Raw genomic sequence first — 9,917 nt, forward strand, 5'->3', positions numbered from 1 at the left:
AAATATCCCCAACATATATCTTGGTGGTTAATAAATGTTAGTGACTGATTGCCTAGAACTACATGAAGAAAAATACAGCAACAAAGTTAAGCAGCAGCATACAGAAGACCTTATAGTTATCTTGCTGAAACATGCAACAATCTTTTCTTTTATCTTATGGTAGATTATAAAAATGCACGATTTGATTTTGTTGTGCTTTGCTTAAGGGTTTTTGGGAAGTGAACTTTGGTTTTTTCCCAGGGTTTCCGTTTATCATCTGTGTCAAAGCAAATTGTTAAAATGACATAAATAAGAAAGAAAAAGCGACATTAGCAGTCTTCCCCAGGCCTGAAGAAAATTTGGCAAAGATTATTTGGAAGCATATGCAAGTGTTAATATATGTGGGTGTCTTTGTGTATCTTTCGGTGAGTTTGCATATAAATGCATGTGTGTGCTTTCATGTGTGTATCTGTCCTGTACAGAATAAGACTTAAGCTGATCTTCTGAGCACATAGAGGCACAGATGATTCCACCAACCTGTAGTTGGCTTTCTTCAGATTTGGTTGATCTCCCCAAATCATGCAAGTCACTATACCTTGACTTGCTGACTACTCTTATTTCTAAATCTCTGTGAAGGCCAAGTATACCTGAGCTCACTGCTACATTACCTTGCTTTGTTTAGTAAATATCATCTTATTAACTAATGCATGATTTACAAGTTCCTCATAGGGTCCTAACAGGGTACTAATGTCAATCCCGTCCCTTTTTTCTTTTTTAAACCCTTACCTTCTGTCTTGCAGTCAATACTGTGTATTGGCTCCAAGGCAGAAGAGTGGTAAGGGCTAGGCAATGGGGGTCAAGTGACTTGCCCAGGGTCACACAGCTAGGAAGTGTCTGAGGCCAGATTTGAACCTAGAACCTCCCATCTCTAGGCCTGGCTCTCAATCCACTGAGCTACCCAGGTGCCCCCTATCCCGTCCCTTTTAAGGAGGCATCCTGGGAAAGATTTTTGAGGGTTTTGACTCTAGAAAGTAGCATTCCTTATTTTATCTTCAGATGTGGAGCATTACTTATCCAATGCCATGCCAAGTGTTCCTTTATTCACACGATCTTTCTCCTATTTTGTTCTCTCTCCACTCATAGAGCTGCTGTCCTAGCACAGATATCCATCACCTCTAGCCTGGCCTGTTTCAGTTGCCTGCTAAATGGTCTCTCTGCCTCATTGCTCCTTATTTCAATCTACCCTCCATTCACTTGCCAAAGTGATTTTTGTAAAAGGTGCAGGTGTCAGGGCTAAGAAGGCTCTTCGCATTTTGGAACACTGAGCTGAATCTAATAAGATGGAATTCAATGAGGAAAAATAAAAGCCTTACACTGAGATGCTAACAATCTAGTCTACATAATGTACAATGGGGGGAGCATGGTTAGACAAGAGATTTTCTGAAAAGGTTACAAAGGATTTGGTAGATTGCAAGCTCAGTATGAGTTAGCAGTATAATGAGGCGAACAAAAATGCTAAGGCAAACTTGGCATACATTGTGCATCAGGGGAGCATCGCTTCCAGAAATGGGGAAGTGGCAATCCCTCATCAGACTGTATCACCTTGGGATGCACACCCTGTGGATGGCAGCTCCTGAAGATGCTCTCTCTCCCAAATACTGATGCCCCAGAAAGGATGTCAAATGTTTCAACATCAGAAAAGGATTTATTTTCTGTTGTGGAGACTGTTGATACTTTGAAAAGATTTTCCCAGTTAAGGGGAATCTAAGAGTACAAAAACAATTCCACATTGGCCATGTCCAAATAGAGGTATGTGCATACATGTATACATAAATATGAGCATGCATAAGTATGTGTATGGCACATATACTCAGAGTACATGACTATGTGCACATACTTGTGTGTGCTCATTTCTTTGAGTATACAAGTATGTATAAAATTGGGAACCACCAATATAGAAATTGGTTTTCATTGGTTTTATACACATTCACACACACACACACACATATATATATACAATCCTATATTATAAGAATCAAGTAGATAATTTAGATAAGAAATCAATAAAATAGAATTTGGAAATATATGTGAGGTCACTTTGGGGAGTAATGGTTAGAGAAAAAGCATATAGTCAATAAAATCTGAGTTCAAATTCTACCTTAGACTTAATAATGTTGCCTTCAGCAAATCATTAACTCTTGTAGTCTTTATTTCTTCATCTATCTAGTGAGTATAATTATAACAACTCTCTGGATTCTTATGAGAATCAAAGTTCTTTTAAACTTTAAACTATAATCCCAATGTAGACTCTGAGTACACATTATAAAGATTTTATATATATTTATGCAGTTTATTTTTTTCCTTCAAATCAACTTTAATGCCATGTCTACATACATGAAGTGAAAGTAAGAAATGAAGTAATTACTCTAATGAGCAAGAAAATAAAATTCTTCCTTTTCATCTAAAATATGCAAAAAATCAGATAAAAAGTCTTAAGGGCTTATTTTCCCTTTACATAATTTAGCTAATTGCTTCCATTTCCTAATTCACTTTGTCTAAAATTTTAGTATTTTAAAATAGCTTGCATTCAAGTTTTAGCTAAATTAGTATTTCTGTGAATAGATGCATTTTAATCTCTTATTCCTAATTTATGCTAATAGATAGTCTCACACTGCCTTTCAGGTTTTGCCTGAGTTACAAGAAATGCTGCATGCTTAAGTGGCAATTGTTTTTAACAAGATTAAACACCTGGTAGGGGAAGCTGGATGCCACATTTGGAACTGCTTGATGAATATTGCTGACTTTTTGGGTTATAGATTTGGAGGTACACAGGATATTAGAGGCATATAGTCAAGTTAATCCACTTTACAGATAAGGAAACTAAGGTCTAGAGTCTTAAGAGACTTGTTCAATGTCATACAAATTACAAATGACAATCAAACCTTGTTCCCCTGACACCAAATTTTCTGCTCTTCCAACTGCATCCCAACAAAAATTTAGGATATTAATAATTATAAATTAATTTTTCCAAAGTATTAATGGTTTTGATAAGAAACGTGTGAAGTAAGTACTATCTATTTTACTTTATTTTATTGGAAGGATTAAGACTCAGAGAGTTTATGTGATTTAATCCCACAAGTGGTGAATAACCAAGTAATTGAGAAATTGAATGAGTATTCAAAACTAAGGTGCTCCTGCTCCCCTCTATATCTCTATCTCTATATCTCTATATCGACTATGACATTGAAGGATTATAGAATTGGGAAGTCCCTTTTATATATTTTAATTAGGGCTGTACTAGATTGAATTCAAATCAGCTCAAAGTAACTAATAATTAAATTTTCAGGATGATTATATAGAGAAATTAACACTAAACTTGACAAATGATAAATTAGGGCTCAAATTATTGATTTTTTGATAGTCTAGAATAAGAAAATATTAATAACACAGATTAAACTTAAATCTATATCATGCAGAGCCAAGATGGTGTTTTCATCTGTTTTCTTTCACAATATGACTACAAAAGAAATACATTTTGCATGACTACACATGCATAACCTATATCAAGTTGCTTAACTTTTGGGAAGTGAAAGGAGGAAGAAAGAATTTTGAACTCTTGATTTAATTAACGAATGCTAAATGTTGTTTTACATGTAATTAGACAAAAAATAAAATGAAGGAATTTAAAGTATACCATGTAGTTTATTTTTTGGAGACGTAATAAATTAATTTTTCTAACTGACTAATGAAAGTCTAATACTTTTATTTTATTAAAATACATCTGGCAAAAGATTAAGCATCTTCCCATATTCATGTGGATGAGAGCAAATGGATGATTAATTCAATTGCAACACTAGGATAGTGAAAAAAATGGGTTCTGTATTGAAAGGATCTGATCTTGAATCTTGGCTCTAGAGCTGACTTCCAGAATGTCCTTGGAAAAACAGTCTAACATCTCTGAATCTCTGCTTCCTTATAGGAAAAAAAAGAGGGTTTTTCTAAATGGTCCTAGAATTGCTAAATTCCCTTGAAATTTCAAATGTACTGTTCATTTCTTATCATAATGCATGTATAATTGTTATATTTTATTTTTGTCATTTCACAGAATTTGAGTCAGAGGGGGGCAAAGTAATCATCTAATCAAAGACATAACTAAAGTAATCCCCACTATAACACACCAAAATATCACACAGTCTCTGTCTGAAGTCTTTCAAAGAGGGGGAACTCATGACCTTTCAAGGCAGCCAGTTCTACTTTTGAACACTAAAGATAAAAGGTGTTTTTCTTGACATCAAACTAAATTTACCTCTTTGCAACATTTAACCAGTACTTCTGTTCATGCTTTATAGTTTTATTCTAAAACATCATGAATTTGAAAAATAGTAAACAGTCTACATTTAAAAGTTACATAACAGATTTTAAATTACATTTTTTAAAGCCTCATGAATTAGTGTCTCATGCCTGATACATACCTGGTACAATTCATGATTCAAAATCTGAGGATTTGGATTTTTTTAAAAAAACCTTTACTTAAATATATATCTGACAAACTTATGGGGCAAAAACAATCCTTGACTTGGTCAAACGCAGAACGCAGAAAAATAAAAGGTTGAAGACTTCATTGCCAAAAACCTAAAATTATTTTTTAAACTTCATTTAGTCAAATTAGAACATTATTCCTTGGTTACAAGTATCATATTCTTTCCCTCCCTCCCATCCACCTACCGTCACATTGGTGACTCACAATTCCACTGGGTATTTATTATTTGTGTCCTTGATCAGAATCTATTTCCAAGTTGTTGATGTTTGCACTAGGATGTTCATTTAGAGTCTATATCCCCAATCATATCCCCATTGACACATGTGATTAAGCAGTTGTTTTTCTTCTGTGTTTTTACTCCCACAGTTTTTCCTCTGAATGTGGATAGTGTTCTTTCTCCTATATCCCTCTGGGTTGTTCAGGGTCACTGCATTGCCACTAATGGAGAAGTCCATTACAATTGATTATACCACAGTGTATCAGTGTTTGTATACAATGTTTTCCTGGTTCTGCTCCTCTCACTCTGCATCAATTCCTGGAGGTTGTTCCAGTTCCCATGGAATTCCTCCACTTTATTATTCCTTTGAGCACAATAGTATTCCATCACCAACATATACCACAATTTGTTCAGGCACTCCCCAATTGAAGGGCATCCTCTCATTTCCCAGTTTTTTGCCACCACAGAGAGCGCAGCTATGAATATTCTTGTATGTTTCTTTTACCTTATTATCTCTTTGTGGTATAAACCCAGCAGTGCTATGACTGGATCAAAGGGCAGATAGTCTTTTAGCACACTTTGAGCATAGTTTCAAATTACCCTCCAGAATGATTGGATCAGTTCACAACTCCACCAGCAATGTATTCATATCCCAACTTTGCCGCATCCCCTCCAGCATTCATTACTTTCCTTTCCTGTCATGTTAGTCAATCTTCTAGGTGTGAGGAGATACCTCAGATTGTTTTGATTTGCATCATTCTGATTTTAAAAGATTTAGAACACTTGTTCATGTACTTATTAGTAGCTTTGATTTCTTTAACTGAAAATTGCCTATTCATGTCCCTTGCCCATTTATTAATTGGAGAATGGCTTGAGTTTTTGTACAATTGATTTACCTCTTTATAAATTTGAATAATTAGAACTTTGTCAAGAGGTTTTGTTATGAAGATTTTTTTCCTAATTCATTGCTTCCCTTCTAATTTTGGTTGCATTTGGTACAAACACTTTAATTTCATGCAATCAAAATTATTGATTTTATATTTTCTGTTTTTTTTAACTCTTTCTTGGTTTTAAAATCTTTCCTTTCCCAAATATCTGAAATGTATACTATTCTGTTTTCACCTAATTTGTTTCTAGTTTCCTTCTTTATATTCAAGTCATTCACTCATTCTGAGTTTATCTTGGTGTAGGGTGTGAAATGTTAATCCAAACATAATCTCTCCTGTACTGTTTTCCAATTTTCCCAGCAGTTTTCATCAAATAGTGGATTTTGGTACCAGAAGTCTGATTGTTGAGTTTATCATTAGACTGTTTTGCTGAGGTCATTTACCCCAAGTCTATTCCACTGATTCTCCTTTCTGACTCTTAGCCAGTACCATATTGTTTTGATGACCACTGCTTTATAGTATAGTTTGAGATATGTGACTGCAAGGCCACCTTCCTTTGCATTTTTTTTTATTATTTCCCTGGATATCCTTGAGCTTTTGTTCTTCCAAATGAACTTTATTATGATTTTTTCTAATTCTGTAACAAAAGCTTTTTGGTAGTTTGGTGTATATTGCACTAAATAAGTAAATTAATTTGGGTAGGATTGTCATTTTTATTATGTTAGTTCATCCTACCCATGAGCAACCAATGTTTTTCCAATTGTTTAGATCTAGTTTTAATGGTGTGGAGAGTGTTTTTAGCTGTTTTCTGTTTTCATAAAGTTCCTGTGTTTATCTCAGCAAATTATATTGTCTAGGGTGATTTTAATTGGAATTTCTCTTTCTGATTTTTGCTGCTGAGATGTGTTGGAACTATATAGAAATGTTGATGACTTATGTGTGTTTATTTTGTATCCTGCAACTTTGCTAAAGTTGTTGATTATTTCCACTAGCTTTTTAGATATATACTGTTTACTATTTTTAGGAAAGGCCCTTATATTCCTATGATTTTTAGTGTTTTCATTAGAAATGAGTGTTTTATTTTGTCAAAGGCTTTTTCTGCATCTATTGAGATAATCATGTGATTTTTGTCAGTTTGCTTGTTGATATGTGCAATTATGTGGATGATTTCCTAATATTGAACCATCCTTGAATTCCTGGAATAAATCCTAGTTGGTCATAATGAATAATCCTCATGATCACTTGCTCGAGTCTTTTTGCTAATACTTTATTTAATATTTTTGCATCTATGTTCATTAAGGAGATTGGTCTGTAATTTTCTTTCTCTGTTTTTGACCTACCTGGCTTTGGGATCATTACCATATTTGTGTCATAAAAGGAATTTGGTAGAACTACTTTTTTGCTTATTCTGTCAAGTAGTTTGTATAATATTGGGATTAGTTGGATTTCCCATTGGATTCTGGTTACTGCAGCACTAGGGTGTCAGTTGTTGATCCTACCCAGACCACTTCAGTTCTGCCCTTCAAGGATATATAATACTGATTGTCTACCCATTGAATCTGAGAAAATGGAGACTGAGCAGCCAGAAGAAACCTTCCCCAATACTGAAACCAATGGTGAATTTGGTAAGCGCCCTGCTGATGATATGGAGGAACAGCAAGCCTTTAAAAGATCTAGAAACACTGATGAGATGGTTGAACTGCACATTTTGCTTCAAAGCAAGAATGCCGGAGCAGGGATTGGGAAAGGAGGCAAAAATATTAAAGCACTTCATACAGACTACAATGCCAGTGTTTCAGTCCCAGACAGCAATGGCCCTGAGCGCATATTGAGTATCAGTGCAGACATTGAAATAATTGGAGAAATACTGAAGAAAATCACCCCTACCTTGGAAGAGGGCCTGCAGTTGCCATCATCCACTGCAACCAGCCAGCTCCCGTTTGAATCTGATGCTGTGGAATGCTTAAATGACCAACACTATAAAGGAAGCGACGTTGACTGCGCGTTAAGACTGTTGATTCACCAGAGTCTGGCAGGAGGAATTATTGGGGTCAAAGGTGCTAAAATCAAAGAACCTGGAGAGAACACTCAGACAACTATCAAACGTTTCCAGGAATGCTGTCCTCATTCCACTGTGCATCAATATCATATTGGATCTTATATCTGAGTCTCCCATTAAAGGATGCTCACAGTCCTATGTTCCCAATTTCTATGATGAAACCTATGACTATGGTGGTTTCACAATGATGTTTGATGATCGATGAGGATGCCCTATAGGATTTCCCATGTGGGGAAGAGGAGGCTTTGATCGAATGCCTTCAAGTCATCCTGGGTGTCCTATGCCCCATCTAGAAGAGATTATGATGACATGAGCCCTCATAGAGGACCCTCACCTCCTCCCCCTGGATGCAGTGGCAGGGGTGGTATCAGAGCTCGAAATCTTCCTCTTCCTCCACCACCACCACCTAGAGGAGTAGATCTTATGGCTTATGACAGAAGAGGAAGACCCGGTGACCATTATGATGGCATGGTTGGTTTTAGTGCTGATGAGACTGGGGACTCTGCAATAGATACATGGAGTCCTTCCAAATGGCAGATGACTTATGAACCACAGGGTGGTTCTGGATATGATTATTCCTATGCAGGGTGATCTTGGGGGACCCATTATTACAACACAAGTAACGATCCCCAAAGATTTGGCTGGGTCTATTATTGGCAAAGGTGGTCAGCAAATCAAACAAATATGTCATGGATCTGGAGCATCAATCAAAATGGATGAATATTTGGAAGGATCTGAGGATTGAATTATTATCATTACAGGAACAGAGGACCAGATACAGAATGCACAATATTTACTGCAAAACAGTGTGAAGCAGTATGCAGATGTTGAAGGATTCTAAAGCAAAATATATTTTTTTCTTTTTTTATAGTATGAAGCAGTATTCTAGAAAGTTTTTCTAAGACTAGTGAACAACTGAAGGAGTCCTGCACCTTTTTTTATCCACTTCTGTTTAAAAAGCCAACATTCCTCTGCTTCATAGGTGTTCTGCATTTGAGGTGTAGTGAAATCTTTGCTGTTCCCCAGATGTAATGTTTTAGTTCCTTACAAACAGGGTGGGGGGAAGGGCTTGCAAAACTAACATTGAAAATTTGAAACAGCAGCAGAGAGAGTGAATTTTATTTTTGTTCATTGTTGGTGGTAAATAGAAAATTTTTCCCCTCCTGTAACTATTGTGAATACCATGCTTGGTGGTCACTGTAACTTTTTGGGGAGATGAGACAGGGGAAAGAATATCAATAGTCCATGTCCCTGGCATCCATTCAGAGCAGTGTGCAGAATGTAATGCTCTTTTGTAAGAAACATTTTATGATTTTTAAAATAAATTTAGTGAACCTAAAAAAAATTGGGATTAATTGTCCTTTGAATGTTTGATAGAATCCATTGGTGAATCCATCTGGTACTGGGGATGTGGTACTGGGGTACTGCTGCTGTGACTAGTTTGCTTCCTCTGTGCTTCTACTCAAGCTACCTCCCAGCTGTCCGTTTTGGAGCCCTGAGCCTGGTATAGCTTTGCTTGCAAGATACACTTTCCAGAATAGGGCCCTTGCAGGCTTAGAGTTTCCAGACACTGCTGGAGGCTCATTACTGTGGTGGAGTAGTGGTCCTGGCACCTTCCTTCTTCCTTCCTCTTTAACCTGAATGTTCTAGAATTCAGGCTTTTTGGGTGTGTACCTTTTAAGTTGACTACAACAGGAGGGTTCCTTGGCTCTGTCCTGTTGTTAGGTTTGGTTTTCAGTTCCCTAGAAGTATTTGGTTTATAATCAGTGAGGAAGTTTTTCAGATATCTAAACTTTTGCTGCCTCTACACTGCCATCTTGACCTCCTCTCTAAAATTATTTTTTAAATCAACTTTTCTCAAAACAGCCTACACAACTAGATCCTAGATAAATCCACCTTTATTTATTTATTTTTTAAATTTATTTATTATTTATTTATTATAAATTTACTTCATATTACCTCTGCTCTGCTGCATCTTTATATCATGGCTACTTAAAATATCATTTTATCTACTCTATGGTTGAGGGAATTAAGATTCAAGGAGTTTAAAGTACTTCCCCAAAATTATATCAGTTAGAAATTTCATAACCATCATTAAACCCAGTTCTTCTGACTCAAGTCTAGTACTCATTTAAATAGTTCACATTCCTTCTATAGTGGTACTTTCGATTATATGGAGGTCATGTATTTCAATGAATAGAGAATTTGAATCAGAGGATTAGACTTCAAATATCA

General features: G+C 36.0%; 1 pseudogene; it reads left to right on the top strand.

The window, feature by feature from the left end:
• Positions 1-7,083: 7,083 nt before the first annotated feature.
• On the top strand, positions 7,084-8,523 carry LOC100012358 (heterogeneous nuclear ribonucleoprotein K-like; annotated as a pseudogene).
• Positions 8,524-9,917: the final 1,394 nt, after the last annotated feature.

Source organism: Monodelphis domestica, chromosome 5 (assembly GCF_027887165.1).
Source record: "Monodelphis domestica isolate mMonDom1 chromosome 5, mMonDom1.pri, whole genome shotgun sequence".
NCBI classification, from domain to species: Eukaryota; Metazoa; Chordata; class Mammalia; order Didelphimorphia; family Didelphidae; genus Monodelphis; species Monodelphis domestica.